Genomic DNA, 23,746 nt, shown 5'->3' with positions numbered 1-23,746 from the left:
TTGAATGGGATCCGCATGGAAGAGAGAGCATTTTAAATCAACCTCTGTTCTTAAATAACAAAATTTTGAAACAAGGGAAAGAAATGTTTTTTAAAAAATGGATGGAAGTGGGGATAACGAGAGTGAGAGATGTTTTGTATGAGTTTAAAGAGGGGTTTTTACCGACGCAATATATTGTGGACACAATGGAAATGGCAAAAGAAGAATATAGTAAACAAGAAATAACAAACAAATACGAAGCCATCAAGAACGCAATACCAAAAGAGTGGATTAAGAGAATACATTGCATGGAGGAAGAGCCAAAGGAGAAATTTATTTATGTGAAACTGGGGGGAAAACTGTGTGATTTTAAAGAATGTACTGTAAAAACTTTTTATTGTGTGTTTAGAGATGATGTTTTTAAAGAGCCGATTGTTAATAAGTACTGGGTGGAAAAATTCAAAGATTTAAAAAAAGAGTGTATATGGAGAAATTTAAGGGGACGATGTGTGGAAACAAAATTGGAATGTTTGGAGTATTTTATAAGACATAAAGTGGTTTTTACTGATTTTATTTTAAACAAAATTGGTCTAGAACAAAATGCTATGTGTAAAGTGTGTCAAGAAAAGGAAGAGGGGTTTTTACATATGTTTTTATATTGTAAAGAATTGGAGGGGTTCTTAAGGAAATGTAAATGTGTTATTGAAGCTTTAACTGTGGAGTGGGATGAAAACATAATGGAATGGAACAGAGTGGTGATGTTTGGCTGGGAAAAGAAGTGCCAAAACAAAAAGTTTATAAATCTGTGGGTAATGTTAATGAAAAGTGCAATATGGGAGAGAAGAACTGTAGCTAAAAAAGAAAAAATTGTTTTGGATGTTTGGACTGTTTTTAAAAGAAAAACTGAAATATATATAGAAAGACTGTATGTGTATTTTAAAAGTGAAAATATGTTGGATGCATTTTATGTTTTTTTTACATCAAATGTTTATCGTGTCTTAAAAGATTTTATGTTGAAGCTTCCTGAGAACGAAGGATTTTTGTAAGTTGTGTATACAAATCTGTGGTGTGTAATGTAGACACTGTGTAAGACAAACTGTATTTTTTTATGTATTTTTTTATCACAAAAAAAAAAAAAAAGAGCGCCCGATCTCGTCTGATCTCGGAAGCTAAGCAGCGTCGGGCCTGGTTAGTACTTGGATGGGAGACCGCCTGGGAATACCAGGTGCTGTAAGCTTTTGCCTTTTCTTCACTATTTATATAATATGCTGGCTTTTACGGAGGCTGATCTTTAAATAGCCCACTTTTTGGAGCAGCCCTCGCTTATGGCCATACCGCGCTGAGAGCGCCCGATCTCGTCTGATCTCGGAAGCTAAGCAGCGTCGGGCCTGGTTAGTACTTGGTTGGGAGACCGCCTGGGAATACCAGGTGCTGTAAGCTTTTGCCTTTTCTTCACTATTTATATAATATGCTGGCTTTTAGAAAGACGTGTTTTACCGCTCTATTTATTACAATCATTTACATGTATTATAGAGTTTTAAGTGTTTTACATGTTTTTTAGGCCATTTTATTACTCTTAACATTTTAAGTGTATGTGTCTTTAATAAATGGATGGTTGGCCTGTCATGTGACTAGACACATGACAGGAAGCAGGAAGTACAACTGTATAAGAGAGCAGCATGACAAACAAAGGACAGTCACCAAACTGTTGGATTGAGGAGTTGCTAATTTTAGAGCTCACCTTTCCATTCACCACCTGCAAACTTTGGATAACACTTTCTGTGGATTGTATATACACTGGTGGACACTCACATTGGACTTATCAACACACTGGGGTTCTTGGACTGTTTTTAGGGTATGGACAAATGAACTGTATTCTTTTAACAGAGTTTACCTGTTTTTAGGGTATGGACAAATGAACTGTATTCTTTTAACAGAGTTTACCTAGTTTTATCGTGTTGTTTTAAAGTCTTTTATGTGAACCTTGTAAATACACCAAATCTATTTAAACCAATTTTCTTTTCTGTCTCATTCTTTTAACCACTAGTCATCTCTCACAGTTAAATCTGACCCCATTTTAGTCTTGTAACTCGGCTGATAAGGCCGATTGTTACACTTTTATGGGAGACCGCCTGGGAATACCAGGTGCTGTAAGCTTTTGCCTTTTCTTCACTATTTATATAATATGCTGGCTTTTATGGAGGCTGATCTTTAAATAGCCCACTTTTTGGAGCAGCCCTCGCTTATGGCCATACCGCGCTGATGGGCGCCCGATCTCGTCTGATCTCGGAAGCTAAGCAGCGTCGGGCCTGGTTAGTACTTGGATGGGAGACAGCCTGGGAATACCAGGTGCTGTAAGCTTTTGCCTTTTCTTCACTATTTATATAATATGCTGGCTTTTACGGAGGCTGATCTTTAAATAGCCCACTTTTTGGAGCAGCCCTCGCTTATGGCCATACCGCGCTGAGAGCGCCCGATCTCGTCTGAACTCGGAAGCTAAGCAGCGTCGGGCCTGGTTAGTACTTGGATGGGAGACCGCCTGGGAATACCAGGTGCTGTAAGCTTTTGCCTTTTCTTCACTATTTATATAATATGCTGGCTTTTAGAAAGACGTGTTTTACCGCTCTATTTATTACAATCATTTACATGTATTATAGAGTTTTAAGTGTTTTACATGTTTTTTAGGCCATTTTATTACTCTTAACATTTTAAGTGTATGTGTCTTTAATAAATGGATGGTTGGCCTGTCATGTGACTAGACACATGACAGGAAGCAGGAAGTACAACTGTATAAGAGAGCAGCATGACAAACAAAGGACAGTCACCAAACTGTTGGATTGAGGAGTTGCTAATTTTAGAGCTCACCTTTCCATTCACCACCTGCAAACTTTGGATTACACTTTCTGTGGATTGTATATACACTGGTGGACACTCACATTGGACTTATCAACACACTGGGGTTCTTGGACTGTTTTTAGGGTATGGACAAATGAACTGTATTCTTTTAACAGAGTTTACCTGTTTTTAGGGTATGGACAAATGAACTGTATTCTTTTAACAGAGTTTACCTAGTTTTATCGTGTTGTTTTAAAGTCTTTTATGTGAACCTTGTAAATACACCAAATCTATTTAAACCAATTTTCTTTTTTGTCTCATTCTTTTAACCACTAGTCATCTCTCACAGTTAAATTTGACCCCATTTTAGTCTTGTAACTCGGCTGATAAGGCCGATTGTTACACTTTTATGGGAGACCGCCTGGGAATACCAGGTGCTGTAAGCTTTTGCCTTTTCTTCACTATTTATATAATATGCTGGCTTTTACGGAGGCTGATCTTTAAATAGCCCACTTTTTGGAGCAGCCCTCGCTTATGGCCATACCCCCACCTGAGGCGCTAGAGAGCAAACAGGAAGTGAGTTGGCAGTTTGTAGTGTGCAGTAGGTGAGATAGGCTCACCATTTTTCTGGGTGTTTTTTCACATTTATTTTGTTTGTTTTTTAGTTAGAAAAAGTTTTTTTTTGAGGAAGGTTTTTTTTAACCCCAAACAGGTCTTTCTGTTTGGGGTTTGAGACAACCAAAATATGGATTTAATGGACAAAGAACACGGACTGGTAAAACAACATGAGATGGGAAATGCGGAACCAGGATTTGTTGCAGACATAACTGAAAGGAATATAAATGAAAGACATGGAGAAAACAATAATGAAACGTGGGCGACGGTGGTTTCAAGGAGGAAACAAGAAAGAAAAACAACTGGACAAGAACGGAAAGGAGATCTACAATCAACTGAAGGTATTGGAATTGAGAAAGAAGTTGGAGAAAAAAGAAATGTTTTATCTCAACGACAACAAATGATACAGAAATTAAGCAAACAAACAAGGTATCAGAGGGAATACAAGAAAGAAGCAACATTAACAATGACTGTTAAAGATATAGAAAATATAACAATAATTATGATAATTAAAGCAGTTGAAGAGAAAGTTGGAATGGGAAAATTGATCGGACTGAGAAGAAAAAATAATTATGATTTTGAAATGACTATGGAAAGTGAGATGGACTGTGATTTGCTGTTGAATGGAATAATGATAAACGGACAAGAATGTGAGATAAGGAAATTGTGTGCAACAGAAAGAATGGTGTCTTTCTTGAGTCTGCCCAGCTATATAGAAGATGAGGAAATCAGTCAAAAACTAATCAATTGGGGTGTAACTCCCATTCTACCACTAAGAAGAAGATATCATCCCGGGACAACGGTGGCAGACGGAACACGATTTTTGAGGGTAAAGTTTCCACAAGAGGTGACGTCTTTACCATACAACACAAGCTTCAGGACTGAAGAAGGAGTGCAGTACTTCAGAGTGATTCACGATAATCAAGTGAAGACATGCAGGATCTGTGTAAGTCCGGAGCATGAAAAAAAGGACTGCCCACAATTCACATGCAGAAATTGTCTTGAGCAGGGGCATTATGCGCGAGACTGTAAAGTCCCGCGGTGCCAAGGCTGCCAAAAGACAATGTTAAGATGCAGATGCGAGATAGAAGACGAGGAAAATGAAGATCCAGGAATGGAAATACAAGAGGTAATGGGAGTTACAACAATTGAGAGGTTAAATGACTCACAAAGGCAGACGCAAGGAGAGGACGAGAAACAAGATGACGAGGAAGAGGAGAACAACAACATAGATGAGAATAAAGAAAAGAAGGAAGATGAAGAACAAGGAATGGAGATGGGAGGAGGAGCGAACAAAGAGGATATAAATTTGATTAAAGAAGGATTTTCTAAGGAACAGGACGATGTGGACACTAATGAACTGGACTACGAAAAAGGACAAGAAAAAGAAAAAGCTGAGGATAAGGGAATAAAGACACTGACTGAGGTAAGAGGAGCAGACAATGGGGGGGAAATTCGTGGAATGGAAAACAAAGGAAAAGAAAGACTGAATAGATGTGTAAAAACAAGAAAAGATGGCTTAGACATTCAACAGGTTCTTAAAAGGCAGAAGATAAGAAGAGAAGAGCAAAAGGAAAGACTGGAGAGGAGGAAAGCTGAAATGGGTGAAGTAAAAAATACTTTTTTGAAAGACAATGAAACGGATTGAATGGTGGGTTTTGGTTTTTCCAATCTTTTCTTTAATGAGCTCTATATCAATTGTATCGCTGAATGCTAGAGGATTATCCAAATGTCAAAAGTTTGAAAGATTAATGTGTCTGACCAAAAAATGTGATGTGCTATGTTTATAAGAAACGAAATGGGAAGATAAAATAAGTGATGAAATTAGAAAATTATGGAACGGAGAAATATATAGTAACTGTGATATGGAAAGGAAGAGAGGGGTAGCTATTTTAATAAGAAAAGGAGTATTTGAAGAAGTAAATATAGATTATAAAGACACAAAGGGAAGAATAATAATTGTTAAATTTGTGTGTAATGGAAAAGAAATGAAAGTGTGTAATATACATGCACCAAATGATGAAAGAGATAAATTTAATTTTTACAGGGATATGAATGAGTTAATAGAAAAACATGACAACATTATGGTGTTAGGTGATTTTAACACTGTAATACAGAGAATTGATGTAGATGATTCAATGGGATTTAGAAGAGATAGAGGGAGGAATGAACTACATAACATAATGGAGAAATATAATATGGTGGATGTGTGGAGAGAGAGGAATGGTATGAAAAGAGAATATTCAAGAAGACAAATTGTTGACAGAGTTCTAAAGCAAAGTAGAATAGACTTATTTTTATGTAATAAAAAGGAAGCATATTATGTCACTAAGGCGTCTTACAAAAATTATAGTGAGAGTGATCATGATTTTTTATGGATATTGATGAATTTTAATGAGGCTGATAAAGGACCAGGGGTGTGGATATTAAATGCAGAACTTCTAAAAAATGAAATATACAGAATGGAAATAGAAAGTATAATAATTAATAGTGTAAATGAGGAAATGTATGAAATGGAAAAAGGGTTTTGGTGGGACATTCTAAAAAAAAGAATAAAAAAATTCTCAATGGAATATTCAAAAAAATGGCAAAAAGTCAAAAAGATGAAAGAAAATAAGATCAAAAAAGAGTGGGATGAAGAAATGAGGAAAGTAAATGAGCATGATGAAAATATTGATAAGATAATAGAATTACAGGAAGAATTAAAGAAAATAGAAGAAGAGAAGTGTAAAGGAGCAATAATAAGAAGTAGGGCGAAAGACATTGTAGAAGGAGAAAGAAGTACAAAATATTTTTATGAATTAGAAAAAACAAGACAGAGAGCAGATATAATAAAAAGTATTAAAACAGAAGATGCAAGGATTGTAGAAGATAAAACAGGAATTTTGGAAGAAGTCAGAGAATTCTATAAGCATTTATTTACCAAAAATGAGATAGTTTTAGAAGATGAGGAATTTGTATTAAGTAAAATACAGGTTAAAGTTAATGAGGGAGACAAAGAAATGTGTGAGAGTGAGATTACGGAATTAGAAATAGGAATTGCAATTGATCAACTGAAAAATGGTAAAAGTCCAGGAATAGATGGATTAACAGCTGAATTTTATAAGGTTTTTAAAGATGTGTTATGTCCAATTTTAAATGAAATATTTATAGATAATTTTAAAAAAGGGAATTTAACGAATAGTATGAAGAAAGGTATGGTGAAAATAATTTACAAGAAAAAAGGTGATAAGAGAGACCTGAAAAACTACAGACCACTAAGCATGTTGAATACAGATTATAAAATATTAGCCAAAATTTTAGCCAATCGATTGAAAATAGTAGTACCAAATATAATTACTACAAATCAAGCATATGCTGTTCTAAAAAGAGATATTACTGATGTCATTAACAATATAAGAGATATGATATGGTACATGAAGGAGGAGAAAGAAACAGGATATATAATAAGTGTGGATTTAGAAAAGGCTTTTGATAGAGTTGAACACAAATACTTGATACATGTGATGGAGAGATTTGGTTTTGGGGAGAATTTTTTAAAATGGATAAAATGTTTATATACAGATATAAGTAGTTGTGTAAAAGTGAATGGTTTTTTAACTAAAGATTTTAAAATAACGAGATCAATCAGACAAGGTTGTCCTATGTCAGCATTATTATACACTTTAGTATCTGAAGCTTTAGGACTGGCAGTAGACCAGGAAAAGAACATAAAAGGAATACGCATAAAAGGAGAAGAATCAGAACAAAAAATATTTCAATATGCAGATGACACGACATTGTTTGTAAAAGATATTAAAAGTATGGATAAAGCAATGGAAGTTTTAGAAAGATATTGTAAAGGAACAGGGGCAAAAGTTAATAAAGAAAAAACTACATACATGAAAATTGGATTACCGAATGATCTGCTGAATAAAATGCAATTTAAGGAAGAAAAGAAGAGTATGAAAATTTTAGGTATAAGGGTTGGAGAAAATGAAAATGAAATAAGAGAAGTGGTATGGGAGGAGGTTTTAAAAGGAATGGAGAAGAGATTAAATTTCTGGAAATTAAGAGGATTATTTTTAAAAGGGAAGGTTTTAGTTATTAATTCTTTGTTTTTATCAAAAATGTGGTATGTATTGGGTTCTGTGAGTTTGCCTATATGGGTGTATAAAAAATCAAATCTATTGTTTTAAACTTTTTATGGGAGGGGAAACCATCGAAAATTGCTTATGACACTCTAATTGGAAAGGTGGAGGAAGGAGGGTTGGGACTAATAGATCCATTAATAAGAATGAAAAGTATAAGAATAAAAACTGTTAATAAATACTGGAAACATGGGAAATATGCGTGGAAGGGTGTAATGAACTATTTTTTAAATAAATGTGGAAAAATGGGAGATGATGTTTTATGGATGAAGCTAAAAGAAAACATGATGAACGGAATACCAGAGTTTTATAAAGAGGTTGTAAAAGCATGGGGTGATTTTAGAAAGCATGTTGTTTGTACGTCTTTTACCAGGGAAGAGATTTTAAGACAACCATTGTTTTTAAATAATCAAATTAAAAAGGGAAATGATACCATTTTTTATAAAAAATGGTTTTATGCGGGGATAAAGCAAATAAAAGATATCTTGTATGAAGTGATACCTGGTTTTGTACCGGTGCAAGTAATAAGAGACGCAATTGTAGAAAATTATGACAATGAAACTAAAACAGTCTTAGAAAAACAATACAAACAAATGAAAGAAGTAATACCGGAAGAATGGATAAATATTATAGAAGGTACAGAAGAAACAAAAGGTAATGATGGAATGAGAATTGATTTTAAAAGTAATGACAAACAGCATGCTTTTAAAGATGGTATTTTAAAGATGTTTTATTCTTGTTTATGTGAAGATGTTTTTATCACACCAAAAGCAGAAGGATATTGGCAAAGATTGTACCCAAGTATGGAAACTAAGAAAATATGGAAAAATCTAAGAGCTTGGTGGAAAAGTCCAATTTTAGAAAACTTTGATTATATTTTAAGACATAATTGTTTATTAAGTGAAATGAGACTGTGTAAATTTGGAATGGCAAGTGATGCAATATGCAAGGTATGTAATAGGGAAGATGAAGGATTGATACATATTTTTTTTAAATGCACAGGGTTAAAATGTTTTATAAAAAAATTAAAAGAAATGACAAGTAAATTGGGAGTAGAACAAAGACGTATTGATGAAGAATGGGAAACAATGTTTTTATTTGGTTCTAAAGGTAATTTTAAGAATGTGTGTTTTTTAAATTTGATATTAACCATTGCTAGATTTGTAATTTGGAGCAGAAGAAATTTTGTCAAACAAAAGAAAACAAAAATACCTGTGTGCAAACTTTTTAAGGTGAAGATGTGTTTTATTTTAAATGTTTTGTTTGATTACTGTAATATGAATGAAGAGAAAGATGTTTTTGTCAAAATTTTTGTAAATGATAACCCATTTATTGAAATGACATGGTTTCGATTTAATGTATTGTTGCCAGAATGTGATTCAGACTGTTTTTAAAATGTATTAACATGTTTTAAATAAATAAATAAATTAAAAAAAAAAAAAAAAAAAAGAGCGCCCGATCTCGTCTGATCTCGGAAGCTAAGCAGCGTCGGGCCTGGTTAGTACTTGGATGGGAGACCGCCTGGGAATACCAGGTGCTGTAAGCTTTTGCCTTTTCTTCACTATTTATATAATATGCTGGCTTTTAGAAAGACGTGTTTTACCGCTCTATTTATTACAATCATTTACATGTATTATAGAGTTTTAAGTGTTTTACATGTTTTTTAGGCCATTTTATTACTCTTAACATTTTAAGTGTATGTGTCTTTAATAAATGGATGGTTGGCCTGTCATGTGACTAGACACATGACAGGAAGCAGGAAGTACAACTGTATAAGAGAGCAGCATGACAAACAAAGGACAGTTACCAAACTGTTGGATTGGGGAGTTGCTAATTTTAGAGCTCACCTTTCCATTCACCACCTGCAAACTTTGGATTACACTTTCTGTGGATTGTATATACACTGGTGGACACTCACATTGGACTTATCAACACACTGGGGTTCTTGGACTGTTTTTAGGGTATGGACAAATGAACTGTATTCTTTTAACAGAGTTTACCTGTTTTTAGGGTATGGACAAATGAACTGTATTCTTTTAACAGAGTTTACCTAGTTTTATCGTGTTGTTTTAAAGTCTTTTATGTGAACCTTGTAAATACACCAAATCTATTTAAACCAATTTTCTTTTATGTCTCATTCTTTTAACCACTAGTCATCTCTCACAGTTAAATCTGACCCCATTTTAGTCTTGTAACTCGGCTGATAAGGCCGATTGTTACACTTTTATGGGAGACCGCCTGGGAATACCAGGTGCTGTAAGCTTTTGCCTTTTCTTCACTATTTATATAATATGCTGGCTTTTACGGAGGCTGATCTTTAAATAGCCCACTTTTTGGAGCAGCCCTCGCTTATGGCCATACCGCGCTGAGAGCGCCCGATCTCGTTTGATCTCGGAAGCTAAGCAGCGTCGGGCCTGGTTAGTACTTGGATTGGAGACCGCCTGGGAATACCAGGTGCTGTAAGCTTTTGCCTTTTCTTCACTATTTATATAATATGCTGGCTTTTAGAAAGACGTGTTTTACCGCTCTATTTATTACAATCATTTACATGTATTATAGAGTTTTAAGTGTTTTACATGTTTTTTAGGCCATTTTATTACTCTTAACATTTTAAGTGTATGTGTCTTTAATAAATGGATGGTTGGCCTGTCATGTGACTAGACACATGACAGGAAGCAGGAAGTACAACTGTATAAGAGAGCAGCATGACAAACAAAGGACAGTCACCAAACTGTTGGATTGAGGAGTTGCTAATTTTAGAGCTCACCTTTCCATTCACCACCTGCAAACTTTGGATTACACTTTCTGTGGATTGTATATACACTGGTGGACACTCACATTGGACTTATCAACACACTGGGGTTCTTGGACTGTTTTTAGGGTATGGACAAATGAACTGTATTCTTTTAACAGAGTTTACCTGTTTTTAGGGTATGGACAAATGAACTGTATTCTTTTAACAGAGTTTACCTAGTTTTATCGTGTTGTTTTAAAGTCTTTTATGTGAACCTTGTAAATACACCAAATCTATTTAAACCAATTTTCTTTTATGTCTCATTCTTTTAACCACTAGTCATCTCTCACAGTTAAATCTGACCCCATTTTAGTCTTGTAACTCGGCTGATAAGGCCGATTGTTACACTTTTATGGGAGACCGCCTGGGAATACCAGGTGCTGTAAGCTTTTGCCTTTTCTTCACTATTTATATAATATGCTGGCTTTTACGGAGGCTGATCTTTAAATAGCCCACTTTTTGGAGCAGCCCTCGCTTATGGCCATACCGCCACCTGAGAGCGCTAGAGAGCAACAGGAAGTGGTTGGCAGCAGTTGGGAGAGGAAGGCTCTCCTCCATTTTGTGTTTGATTTTTTTTGTTTGTTTTGTGAGTGGTTTTACTTTAAGTTAGTTTTTTTGTGTTTTTTTCAGTTATAAAACCACCTAACAGCAGCATTTTTGCTGGCTGGAGGGTGGTTAAACCTTTTTTTTCTTAACTTATTTTTCTTTAAAAAAAACGGACGGATTAATGGATTACGAAACAGAACTGGCTGGAGAGAGACGGATGGCAAACGACACTGGACTGGCAGGAGGAACACGCACGGCAATGGACACTGGACTGGCTGGAGGAACATGCACGGCAAACGAGACTGGACTGGCAGGAGGAACACGCACGGCAAACGACATTGGACTGGATAAACGACCACGAGCTACAAATGGAAAAAAACAGGAAGTAAGAGAAAAGTTTGTTGAGCGACAATATTTAAAGGAAGCTACAGTGATTGTGAATGTGGAGAATGTGATTGGGGTGAGAGCGGAGGACATTATTAAAGCTGTAACGGAACAATGTGGACATGGCAAAATTTTAGCACTAAGACCAAGACAAGGGAAAGAATACGAACTGACAATGGAAAAAGAAGAAACGTGTGAAAAACTAATTGATGGACTAAGAATAAAAGGAGTGGACTGTGAAGTAAAAAATCTACAAAACAGGGATTATGTTGTTTCCTTCATGCACCTGCCTGTCTACCTGGATGACAAAGAAATTTTAGGAAAATTGGAGGGATGGGGAGTTGATCCCATTACCAAAATTAAAAGAAGACGCTACCCGGGCACCGACATTGAAGATGGAACAAGGTTCCTTAAGGTGAGGTTCCCCAAGCAAGTGGCATCGTTGCCATATAGCACACGGCTAGAAACAGCCGAAGGGCCGCAGTACTTCCGGGTGATGCACAGCCATCAGGTGAAGACCTGTAGGCTGTGCATGAGCCCGGATCACCCGCTAATAGAATGCCCAAATTTTGTGTGCTACAAATGTGAGGAGAGGGGACATTTTGCACGAGATTGCAATGCTGTCAGGTGCCCGGGGTGTCAGGAAGTTTTAAATAAATGTGAATGTTGGATGGAGGGAGAGGAAGGAGGAAGGGAAGAACAGGTGGGCAGACAGGTGCATGAAGGAAACAACGAGGAGGAAGGACTACAACAAAAAGAAACGGAAGGAGGACCGAGCTGCAGAGAGGAAGGAGAAAGAAGAGAAGACAACATTAATAATAACGAACAAACAGTGGAGCAGGACACTCAATGGACAGAGATGGAGATGTCGGACAGTTTTAATACTTTTCTGGGTGATGTGGAGAGAGATGGGCAAGGAAGGTTGGATCAAGTTAAAGAAACGGACAATGAAGAGGGAATAAAGATGGACAAAATGGACAAAGACAGAGGAGGGAAAGGACAAATAAGAAGGAGAGCACTGAAGGTAAAACCAAATTTGGAAAGTGCAAGAAAAAAGATTATGACAGAGACTAACAGATTTGATGTGCTAAGGGTCCTGGAGGGAGAAAATGATGAATAATGATTTTTATGTATTTTTTTTATTTACTTTTAATGGTTTTAAGTTGTGTTGCTTTTAATGCAAGGGGTCTGATGGACATGAGGAAGTTTGAAAAAGTAAAAGAAAAATGTAAAAGGGAAGACATTGTTGCATTACAAGAAACAAACTGGAGAGAAAATGTGATGAATGATTATAAAAAGAGATGGGATGGAGGTATTTTATATAATAATGGAGATGGGCGGGCTGGGAGAGGTGTGGCTTTTTTAATGAAGGACGATGTTTTTAAAGTGAGTAAAAGTGTGTATAAGGACAAGATGGGGAAATGTTTGGTAGTTGAGACAAAATATGAAGGAAGAGATTTGATTTTAGTAAATGTACATGCACCAGTGGAAGATAAGGAAAAGAAAGAGTTTTTTAATGTTTTAAGAAACATTGTAAAGAAGTATAAAGAAATAATTATGATGGGGGATTTTAACACAGTTTTTAGTAAACAGGATATGGCTGAAGGAATGGTTTTTAAAACAGATACAGGAAGAAAAGAATTAAAAGCATTAATGGATGAAAATAATATGATAGATGTGTGGAGAGAAAGAAATGAAAAGAAAAAAGAATTTTCGAGAAGACAAATAGTAGGGCAGTTTGTATGCCAAACTAGAATTGACTATGTTTTATGTACAAGAAATGTGGAGAATTTTATAGAAAATATTAAGTACAAAGAAACAAGTTTTAGCGATCATAAGATTTTATCTTTTAAGTTGGACTGGAGTCAAATGCAAAGAGGTCCGGGAGTATGGATTTTAAATACACAGATTTTAAAGAATGAAGATTATGTTTTAAAAGTGAAAGAAATTATAGAAAAAGAAAAGGAAAATGGAATGTATGAAGAGGATAAGAGAATATGGTGGGAGAGTGTAAAGTTTTTAATCAAAAAATTCTCAATCAGGTATTGTAGTGTTATTCAGAAATGCAAAAGATCCAAAGAAAGAGGAATAAAGGAAAGTTTGGAAATGGAACTGAATAAAGAATTTCAAGACATACAAAAGATAAAGGAAATGGAGGGGAAACTGAAAGAAATAGAAGAAAAGGAATATGAGGGGGCGAGGTTAAGAAGCAAAGCAAAATATGTGGTGGAGGGAGAAAAATGTACAAAGTTCTTTTTTGATCTGGAAAAAAAGAGAGGGAAAGCTGAAACGATAAAAGAAATAAGAGGGGAGAATGGGGAAATTGTAGAAGGGAATGAAAAGATTTTAAAAGAAATAAAGAATTTTTATGAGGATCTGTTTAGTGCAAGGGGGGTGGAAGAGGAGGAAAAAAAGGAACTGTTGAATCAGATAAAAGCAAAAGTAAGTGAGGAACATAAAAAAGAATGTGACCAAGAAATCAGGGAAGACGAGATTGAAAGAGCAATAAATCAACTGAATAAAAAGAAAAGTCCAGGAATAGATGGTTTGGGAACTGAATTTTATGTTTGTTTTAAAGAAGTTTTAACAAAGATTTTAAATGAGGTTTTTAAAGAAATTTTTGAAAAGGAAGAGATTAATGAAAGAACAAGGATGGGGTTAATGAAATTGATATATAAAAGGAAAGGAGAAAAAATAGATCTAAAAAACTACAGACCAATCACGATGTTGAATACAGATCTTAAGATTTTAGCGAAGGTTTTAGCAAACAGATTAAAGGAAGTAATGCCAAGTATAATTAAAACAAACCAAGCATATGGAGTCAAAGGAAGAGATATAGCCGACATAACAATGAGTATAAGGGACACGATATGGTACATGAAAGAAAAAAATGAAGAAGGATATATAATTAGTTTGGATTTTGAAAAAGCTTTTGATAGGGTTGAGCACGGGTATTTATTTGAGGTTTTAAGGAGTTTTGGGTTCGGGGAAAATTTTATTAAATGGATTGAGATTTTATATAAGGGTGCACTAACAAAGATAAAATGTAATGGGTTTTTAACAGAGTGTTTTAAAATAACAAGGTCAATAAGACAGGGTTGTCCACTCTCAGCATTATTGTACTCACTTGTTTCTGAACCCTTGGGACTGGCTATAAAACAGAATGAAAGAATAATAGGGATAGAAATTGAGGGAAATAAGGCTGAGGGGAAAGTTTTTCAATATGCTGATGACACAACAATAATTGTAAAGGGAAAAGAGAGTGTTAAAGAAGTTATGAAGGTGGTAAAAGAATATTGTAGTGGGTCTGGAAGTAAAGTAAATGAGGAGAAAACGGTATATATGAGATTTGGTAAAGCTATGGTTTTAATGGATTGTTTTAATTTTAAGGAAGTGGAAGAAATGAGGATTTTAGGAGTTGTAATGGGAAAGAATGAGAGGAAAGTAAGAGATGAAATGTGGGAGCAACTAGTAACAGATATAGAGAGAAGATTAAATTTTTGGAAATTGAGAACTTTAAACTTGAAGGGGAAGGTTTTAATATTGAATGTTTTAATGGTTTCTAAACTTTGGTATGTTTTATATGTTTCTGAAATACCTTTATGGACAGAACGGAGGTTGAAGAAATGTTTTCTTGACTTTTTATGGGAGGGGAAACCAGCAAGGATTGCACATAATACGATTTTAGGGGCGATAGAGAAGGGGGGCTTAGGTTTAATGGATGTGGAACAGCGAAAAAATGCGTTGAGAGTAAAAATTGTTAAGAAATACCTGCAACAAGATAACAAAACTGAGTGGAAAAAAACAATGAAATACTTTTTAAACAAATGTGGGGATTTTAACATGGGGGACGGAATATTATGGATGAAAACAAAAATTTGGATGACGGAAGGATTACCCGAATTTTATAGAGAATTTGGGGGAATTTTTTAACGAAAATCGAGTACAATCCGCATGGAAGAGAAAACATTTTAAATCAACCTCTGTTCTTAAATAACAACATTTTAAAACAAGAGAAAGCAATATTTTTTAAAAAATGGATGGATGTGGGGATAACAAGAGTGAGAGATGTTTTGTATGAATTTAAAGAGGGTTTTTTACCGATACAATATATTGTGGATGCGATGGAGGAAGCAAAAGAAGAATACAGTAAACAAGAAATAACAAATAAATATGAAATTATTAAAAATGCAATACCCAAAGAGTGGATTAAAAGAATAGAGAGTATGGAAGGAGAGCAAACAGAGGGAAATATTTTTGTGAAACTGGGGGGAAAAATGTATGATTTTAAAGAATGTACTGTAAAAATGTTTTATTGTGTTTTTAGAGATGGTGTTTTTAAAGAGCCGATTGTAAATAAGTACTGGGTGGAAAAATTCAAGGATCTAAAAGAAGAATGTATATGGAGAAACATGAGGGGGAGGTGTGTTGAAACAAAGTTAGGATGTTTGGAATATTTTATAAGGCATAAAGCGGTTTTTACTGAGTCTGTTTTAAACAAGGTGGGAATGGAACAAAATCCAATGTGTAAAGTGTGTCATGAAAAAGAAGAGGGGATTTTACATTTGTTTTTATATTGTAAAGAATTGGAGGATTTTCTAAGGAAATGTAAATGTTTAATTAAAGATGTGAGCGAAGGTTGGGATGAAAGTGCAATGGAATGGAAAAGAGTAGTGATGTTTGGTTGGGAAAAGAAGGGTCAACACAAAAAGTTTATAAATCTGTGTATAATGTTAATGAAAAGCGCAATTTGGGAAAGAAGAATTGTGGCCAAAAAAGAAAAAATGGTGTTAGAGGTTTGGACTGTTTTTAAAAGGAAAATAGAAGTATATGTAGAACAATTATATGTGTATTTTAAAAGTGAAAATATGCTGAGAGCTTTTTATGATGTTTTTACACCAACAGTTTGTAATGTTTTAGAGAATTTCATGTGCAAATTGCCAGGAAGAGAAAGAGCTTTCTAAATCTTAAGTATAAAAGGCATGATTTTAAACAAAAAATACGAGATGAGTAGATTATATTTTATCTTTTTTAAATTTTTTTTTCTTTTCTTTCGTCTTTGTGTGGACAACTATATTGTATTGTTGATGTTTCTATTGGTTGAAAATTCATCTTATGTTTAATGTGTTCCTTTTGCTTTGTTGATGATAATGTGATGTATTTTTTCATGTTTATTTATTTTATGTCGTGAGACTTCTAATGTGAAGCACACATTGGAAAATTTGTATTATGAAATTTCTTTAATAAAAAAAAAAAAAAAAAAGAGCGCCCGATCTCGTCTGATCTCGGAAGCTAAGCAGCGTCGGGCCTGGTTAGTACTTGGATGAGAGACCGCCTGGGAATACCAGGTGCTGTAAGCTTTTGCCTTTTCTTCACTATTTATATAATATGCTGGCTTTTACGGAGGCTGATCTTTAAATAGCCCACTTTTTGGAGCAGTCCTCGCTTATGGCCATACCGCGCTGAGAGCGCCCGATCTCGTCTGATCTCGGAAGCTAAGCAGCGTCGGGCCTGGTTAGTACTTGGATGGGAGACCGCCTGGGAATACCAGGTGCTGTAAGCTTTTGCCTTTTCTTCACTATTTATATAATATGCTGGCTTTTAGAAAGACGTGTTTTACCGCTCTATTTATTACAATCATTTAAATGTATTATAGAGTTTTAAGTGTTTTACATGTTTTTTAGGCCATTTTATTACTCTTAACATTTTAAGTGTATGTGTCTTTAATAAATGGATGGTTGGCCTGTCATGTGACTAGACACATGACAGGAAGCAGGAAGTACAACTGTATAAGAGAGCAGCATGACAAACAAAGGACAGTCACCAAACTGTTGGATTGAGGAGTTGCTAATTTTAGAGCTCACCTTTCCATTCACCACCTGCAAACTTTGGATTACACTTTCTGTGGATTGTATATACACTGGTGGACACTCACATTGGACTTATCAACACACTGGGGTTCTTGGACTGTTTTTAGGGTATGGACAAATGAACTGTATTCTTTTAACAGAGTTTACCTGTTTTTAGGGTATGGACAAATGAACTGTATTCTTTTAACAGAGTTTACCTAGTTTTATCGTGTTGTTTTAAAGTCTTTTATGTGAACCTTGTAAATACACCAAATCTATTTAAACCAATTTTCTTTTATGTCTCATTCTTTTAACCACTAGTCATCTCTCACACTTAAATCTGACCCCATTTTAGTCTTGTAACTCGGCTGATAAGGCCGATTGTTACACTTTTATGGGAGACCGCCTGGGAATACCAGGTGCTGTAAGCTTTTGCCTTTTCTTCACTATTTATATAATATGCTGGCTTTTACGGAGGCTGATCTTTAAATAGCCCACTTTTTGGAGCTGCCCTCGCTTATGGCCATACCGCGCTGAGAGCGCCCGATCTCGTCTGATCTCGGAAGCTAAGCAGCGTCGGGCCTGGTTAGTACTTGGATGGGAGACCGCCTGGGAATATCAGGTGCTGTAAGCTTTTGCCTTTTCTTCACTATTTATATAATATGCTGGCTTTTACGGAGGCTGATCTTTAAATAGCCCACTTTTTGGAGCAGCCCTCGCTTATGGCCATACCGCGCTGAGAGCGCCCGATCTCGTCTGATCTCGGAAGCTAAGCAGCGTAGGGCCTGGTTAGTACTTGGATGGGAGACCGCCTGGGAATACCAGGTGCTGTAAGCTTTTGCCTTTTCTTCACTATTTATATAATATGCTGGCTTTTAGAAAGACGTGTTTTACCGCTCTATTTTTTACAATCATTTACATGTATTATAGAGTTTTAAGTGTTTTACATGTTTTTTAGGCCATTTTATTACTCTTAACATTTTAAGTGTATGTGTCTTTAATAAATGGATGGTTGGCCTGTCATGTGACTAGACACATGACAGGAAGCAGGAAGTACAACTGTATAAGAGAGCAGCATGACAAACAAAGGACAGTCACCAAACTGTTGGATTGAGGAGTTGCTAATTTTAGAGCTCACCTTTCCATTCACCACCTGCAAACTTTGGATTACACTTTCTGTGGATTGTATATACACTGGTGGACACTCACATTGGACTTATCAACACACTGGGGTTCTTGGAATGTTTTTAGGGTATGGACAAATGAACTGTATTCTTTTAACAGAGTTTACCTGTTTTTAGGGTATGGACAAATGAACTGTATTCTTTTAACAGAGTTTACCTAGTTTTATCGTGTTGTTTTAAAGTCTTTTATGTGAACCTTGTAAATAGACCAAATCTATTTAAACCAATTTTCTTTTATGTCTCATTCTTTTAACCACTAGTCATCTCTCACAGTTAAATCTGACCCCATTTTAGTCTTGTAACTCGGCTGATAAGGCCGATTGTTACACTTTTATGGGAGACCGCCTGGGAATACCAGGTGCTGTAAGCTTTTGCCTTTTCTTCACTATTTATATAATATGCTGGCTTTTACGGAGGCTGATCTTTAAATAGCCCACTTTTTGGAGCAGCCCTCGCTTATGGCCATACCCCGCTGAGAGTGCCTGATCTCGTCTGATCTCGGAAGCTAAGCAGCGTCGGGCCTGGTTAGTACTTGGATGGGAAACCGCCTGGGAATACCAGGTGCTGTAAGCTTTTACCTTTTCTTCACTATTTATATAATATGCTGGCTTTTACGGAGGCTGATCTTTAAATAACCCACTTTTTGGAGCAACCCTCGCTTACGGCCATACCACCTTGAGCGCTCCCTAGTGGTGACAGGAAGTGGTACAGTGAGAGAAGCAAGGAGGAAGAAGGAGTGTGTTTGTTTGAGTGGAGTAAAGGATTCAATTCTTTTCACATTGTTTGGAAAAACTGCTCCAAAGGAGTGTTTGCGTGTTGGGGGGTCATTTAATCCTCAAACAGTGTCGTGCTGTTTGGGGATAAATACCTCACACAGCGAGGAAAGAGAAATGGCTGGACAACAGGAGACGGGAAGAGGTCGAAACATGCAGGACAAGAGAGATGGAGAGCGCAGCTATGGAAAGGAACTGACGGTGCTGGTGGAGATGGAGGGGGAGGACAGAATCACAATGATGGAACTATTAAAGAGTGTGAAGGAAGAATGCGGAGGAGTGATCGGTTGCAGGTATAAATCTCCAAAAGAGTATGAGTTAACAATGGAAGATATGAAAGCAAAAGGAAAAATTCTGGATGGTTTGAAGATAAAAAACAGTCGTGTAATGGTGAAGGAAGTGGATTGCATGGAGGTGGTTGTTTCTTTCTTAGGACTGCCTATGTATATTCAAGATGAAGAAATATTGAGCAAACTAAAGGATTGGGGAGTAACAGAAGCGTCTAAAATCAAGAGGAGAATGTGGCCGGGAACCGACATCGCGGATGGGACAAGGTTTTTAAAAGTTAAGTTCAATAATGTTGTTAAATCGTTGCCCTATTCAACGAAATTTGAGACGCTCGGAGGGACAGAACACTTTAGGGTGATACATGACCGACAAGTGAAGGTTTGCCGTTTGTGTATACAACCGGGACATGTTGTGAGGGACTGCCCGAGCTTTAGGTGTTTTAGATGCGATAAACAAGGACACTATGCAAGAGAGTGCAAAGAGGTGAATTGTGAAGTGTGTGGAATGCGGCCAGGACTGTGCGTGTGTGAAACGCCGGCTATGATGGAAGAAAGGAACGGCGAGGGGATAATGGAAGATCTGTACGAGGAGCTGGAGAGTGAAGAAAAAGAAGAGGAAGAGGTAATTGTTGAAGGAGAGATGAGTCAAAGCACTTGGGGAGAGAAAGAGAGAGCGACAAACAGGGGAGATACTAAGAGTGAGAGCAGCCCAGAGGAGGCGGGCGCGGGGCAACAGATGAGACAGAGAAAGAAGAAAAAAAGAACAGCAGGTAAAGAGATGGATCAGAGAGGTCTGGAGTGTGAAGATGGAAACGGGAAGACGGAAAAAAATGACAATGAAGAAGGTGGTAATGCTAAAAGTCAAGGAGAAAAACATCTGGAGAGAAGAGGAATGAAGAAAGACGAAGGGGGAGGAAAGGAGAAAGAAATGATAGAAAATCCTGTGAAAAACGGAGAGGAAGACATGGATACATGTGAGGGGAAAGGTATATTGAAAAAAAGAAAGAAGGAAAGACTGGAGGAGCAAAAGGCAGAAAGTAAGAGTTTGATTTAATTGGAATGAGTATAAATCCCTTAAAAACTGTGATAATCATTATGTGGGGTATTTTGCACATTGCGTGTCTGAACAGTAACGGGCTAAGAGACCTAAAAAAGTTTGAGAGGGTGAAGAGACTGTTAAAAGCTGATGTGCTATGCCTACAAGAGACGCATTGGACAGGGGATATAATGGACAATATAAAAAAGAGTTGGGAGGGGGAAATTTATGTGAGTCATGGAAATGTAAAAGCATGTGGAGTGGCGATTTTGATAAAAAGAGACAGAGTGCAAAATGTGAAACAAATTTATAAAGATGGAAATGGGAGAATGCTAGGACTTGAATTTAAGTTTTGTAATGAAATGTTTAGGCTTATAAACATTTATGCACCGAATATAGAGATTGACAGAAAAGAAGTCTTTAAGGAAATGAAGACACAATGGAAAGAGAAGTGTATAGTAGTTGGGGATTTCAACGTGTGGTGCACGAGACTGGATGCTTCCAGTAGTGCTAATTTTAAATCTGATGGGTCAAGAAAGTTCTTAACAGAGTGGATGCAGAATGAAGACATAGTAGATGTGTGGAGGGAAGAGAATCCATATAAAAGAGAATTTTCGAGAAGACAAATGGTGATGGGTAATTTGAAACAGAGTCGTATAGATTTATGTTTGGCAAAAAGAGAAATGTTAAAATATGTTAAAAATGTGAAATATAAGTTTGTCAGTTTAAGTGATCATGCTGTGATGACAGTCAAGATGGGTGTAAGTGAAGAGGAGAGGGGAGGGGGTTTGTGGTGTCTGAATGCAAATCTGTTAAATGAAGAGGCATATAAAGAAAATATTGTAAAATGTATAAATTATGAAATGCAGAATTCTCTATTTGAGGAAAATGTATGTGAATGGTGGGAGGGAATGAAAGAGAAAATTAAAAAAAGAAGTATTAGGTATTCAAAACAAAGAGATTTTATGAGGAGGAGTAAAGCAGAAGCTTTGGAAAATGCATTAAAAGGGGAAGCGGAAAAAATAGAAAATAATCCTGAGTACAGTGAAGAGTGCTTTTGGAGGTTAAAAACAGAATTAGAGGAGTATGAAAAGGAAAAAAGCAAGGGAGCTATAATAAGAAGTAGAGCTCAGTATGCTTTAGAGGGAGAAAGAAGTACAAAATTCTTCCTAAATTTAGAAAATAAAAAGCAGAGGAGAAAACACATTGTAGAGTTAGAAAATAGAAAAGGCGATAAAATAAATGATTTTGTTGGGATAATAGGAGAAGTGGAGAATTTTTATAGGGAATTATTCAAGAAAGAGGGTGTAAAACAAGAATGTGTGGATGAAGTCTTGAGTACTGTGAACGTGAAGCTAGACGAGGATGAGAAGAATATGTGCGAAAGAGATATAGGTATTGAAGAAATAAAAGATGCAATAAATCAGACAAAAAAGAATAAAAGTCCGGGCTCGGATGGTTTGACACATGAGTTCTATAAGGCCTTCATAGGGACCCTAGCACCAATACTGCTAAGGTTGTATAAAGGTATGGAGGAGAGAGGGGAAATGCCGAGATCCATGGGCTTAGGAATAATAACTATCTTATATAAAAATAAAGGAAATCCATTGAAGTTGGAAAATTATAGGCCTTTGAGTCTGCTTAATTCGGATTATAAAATTTTAACAAAAGTAATAGCCAATAGAATTAAACAGGTTGTAGGGAGTATTGTGTCGCCTAGCCAAGCATACAGTATAATGGGGAGAGACATTATGGATATCATATGTACAATAAGAGACGTTGTAGAAAACATGGGAAAGGATGGGGAAGGGGGGTTGGTTTTATCTGTGGATTTGAATAAAGCTTTTGATAGAGTGGAGCACAGTTTTATTGAGCAGACAATGGCGAGATATGGGTTTGGAGACAGAATAAGAAAATGGATCAAATTAATATATGACAATGCCCGGAGCTGTGTTAAAATTAATGGGGCATTAACTGACCCCTTTCCATTAGAAAGGTCAGTCAGACAAGGGTGCCCATTATCTGCTTTGTTATATTCAATAACAGCGGAGCCGCTGGCATCTTTGATAAAAAGTGATAAAGAAATAAGAGGTATTCAAATTCCTTATGGAGGAGTAAGTGTAATCCACCAATATGCTGATGACACAACTTTTACTGTCAAGGATGTAGAGAGTGTTAAGAGAATAAAAATGCAGATAGAAAAATATGGAAAAGCTTCAGGTGCAAAGATAAATGTTGACAAGTCAGAAATAATAAGTATAGGAGGGGTGGAGATAAAAGGGTCAGATGTTCCATTTAAAATAACGAAAGAGTATTTAAGGATATTAGGAGTGAATATTGGAGTAAATGCGAAAGAGGCTAGAGATGCCACATGGACTGGAGTTTTAAATAAAATAAAACAAGTACTTAATTTCTGGAGGCAAAGAGAATTGAGATTAAGAGGAAAGGTAGTTGTGGCTAATTCGTTAATACTCACTAAATGCAATTATGTGATGGGAGCAATTGACATGCCAGACTGGGTTTTGAACGGAATAAAAGAGGCTGTGAATAATTTTGTGTGGGGAGGTAAAGGAATTAAAATATCAACAAAAACACTGATAGCAGACTATAAGGAGGGAGGTCTGAGGTTGATAGACTTAGAGGTTAAGAGGAAAGCAATAAGAGTTAAAACAATAAAAAAATATTTATGTGACAAAGTACAGTATGGGTGGAAGGGATATATGAAATTTTTTTTAAATAAAGGTGGAGGATGTGGTGAGGAAGGACTGTTTATGGCTTTTAAAAAACCTATGACTGAGAAAATGCCAATGTTTTATCAAGAAGTATTTAGTGCTTGGGCTGAGTTTTTGGTTAATGTTAATTATGAATGTGACAATATAAATCAAGTACTTGACCAGCCATTATTTCTGAATCCAAAAATTAAAAGGGGAGGGAAAATGCTTTATAATAAGTTGTTTATGAGGGCGGGAGTTAGGAAAGTGAAAGACATGGCATATGAATATGTTAAAGGTTTTTTGCCAAATAGAGCTATATATGATTGTGTAGTAGGATGGGATGATGAAATTGAGAAATCTAAAGTGGATTGTGAATGTGAAAACATTAAAACAAGCCTACCAGAAGGGTGGGTGCAAAGGATTGAGAAAGAGACTGTAAAAATAGGAGATTGGGGATTTCCTGAAATGTATGTTATTGATAAAAAGGGAAAAAAGTTTTTGTGTCAGTTAAATGTGAAAACATGTTATAAGATGATGGTGAAAAAGGAAATCAAAATGCCTGCCTCTGAGGTGGTTTGGCCAAGGGTATTCCCTGGAATAAATGTAAAGACAATTTTGGA

The 23,746-nt window shown here is 36.0% G+C and overlaps 8 non-coding genes across 8 annotated transcripts; all 8 read left to right on the top strand.

Annotated features, from left to right (window-relative positions):
• Positions 1-1,300: 1,300 nt before the first annotated feature.
• Positions 1,301-1,419, top strand: LOC141314973 (5S ribosomal RNA). The gene has a single exon (XR_012350516.1). It is a non-coding gene; the product is annotated as a 5S ribosomal RNA (ribosomal RNA).
• An 801-nt stretch (positions 1,420-2,220) lies between these two features.
• LOC141315224 (5S ribosomal RNA) lies at positions 2,221-2,340 on the top strand. Its single transcript, XR_012350767.1, has one exon. It is a non-coding gene; the product is annotated as a 5S ribosomal RNA (ribosomal RNA).
• Positions 2,341-2,424: 84 nt separating this feature from the next.
• Positions 2,425-2,543, top strand: LOC141314729 (5S ribosomal RNA). Its single transcript, XR_012350274.1, has one exon. It is a non-coding gene; the product is annotated as a 5S ribosomal RNA (ribosomal RNA).
• Positions 2,544-9,906: 7,363 nt separating this feature from the next.
• On the top strand, positions 9,907-10,025 carry LOC141315178 (5S ribosomal RNA). Its single transcript, XR_012350721.1, has one exon. It is a non-coding gene; the product is annotated as a 5S ribosomal RNA (ribosomal RNA).
• Positions 10,026-16,727: 6,702 nt separating this feature from the next.
• Positions 16,728-16,846, top strand: LOC141314893 (5S ribosomal RNA). Its single transcript, XR_012350438.1, has one exon. It is a non-coding gene; the product is annotated as a 5S ribosomal RNA (ribosomal RNA).
• An 801-nt stretch (positions 16,847-17,647) lies between these two features.
• On the top strand, positions 17,648-17,766 carry LOC141314976 (5S ribosomal RNA). Its single transcript, XR_012350519.1, has one exon. It is a non-coding gene; the product is annotated as a 5S ribosomal RNA (ribosomal RNA).
• Positions 17,767-17,850: 84 nt separating this feature from the next.
• LOC141314802 (5S ribosomal RNA) lies at positions 17,851-17,969 on the top strand. Its single transcript, XR_012350347.1, has one exon. It is a non-coding gene; the product is annotated as a 5S ribosomal RNA (ribosomal RNA).
• Positions 17,970-18,770: 801 nt separating this feature from the next.
• Positions 18,771-18,889, top strand: LOC141315188 (5S ribosomal RNA). Its single transcript, XR_012350731.1, has one exon. It is a non-coding gene; the product is annotated as a 5S ribosomal RNA (ribosomal RNA).
• Positions 18,890-23,746: the final 4,857 nt, after the last annotated feature.

This window comes from Garra rufa, unplaced genomic scaffold (genome assembly GCF_049309525.1).
Source record: "Garra rufa unplaced genomic scaffold, GarRuf1.0 hap1_unplaced_013, whole genome shotgun sequence".
NCBI lineage: Eukaryota > Metazoa > Chordata > Actinopteri > Cypriniformes > Cyprinidae > Garra > Garra rufa.
Note: the sequence above shows the minus strand (reverse complement) of the source record. Positions and strands in the feature narration are given on the sequence as shown.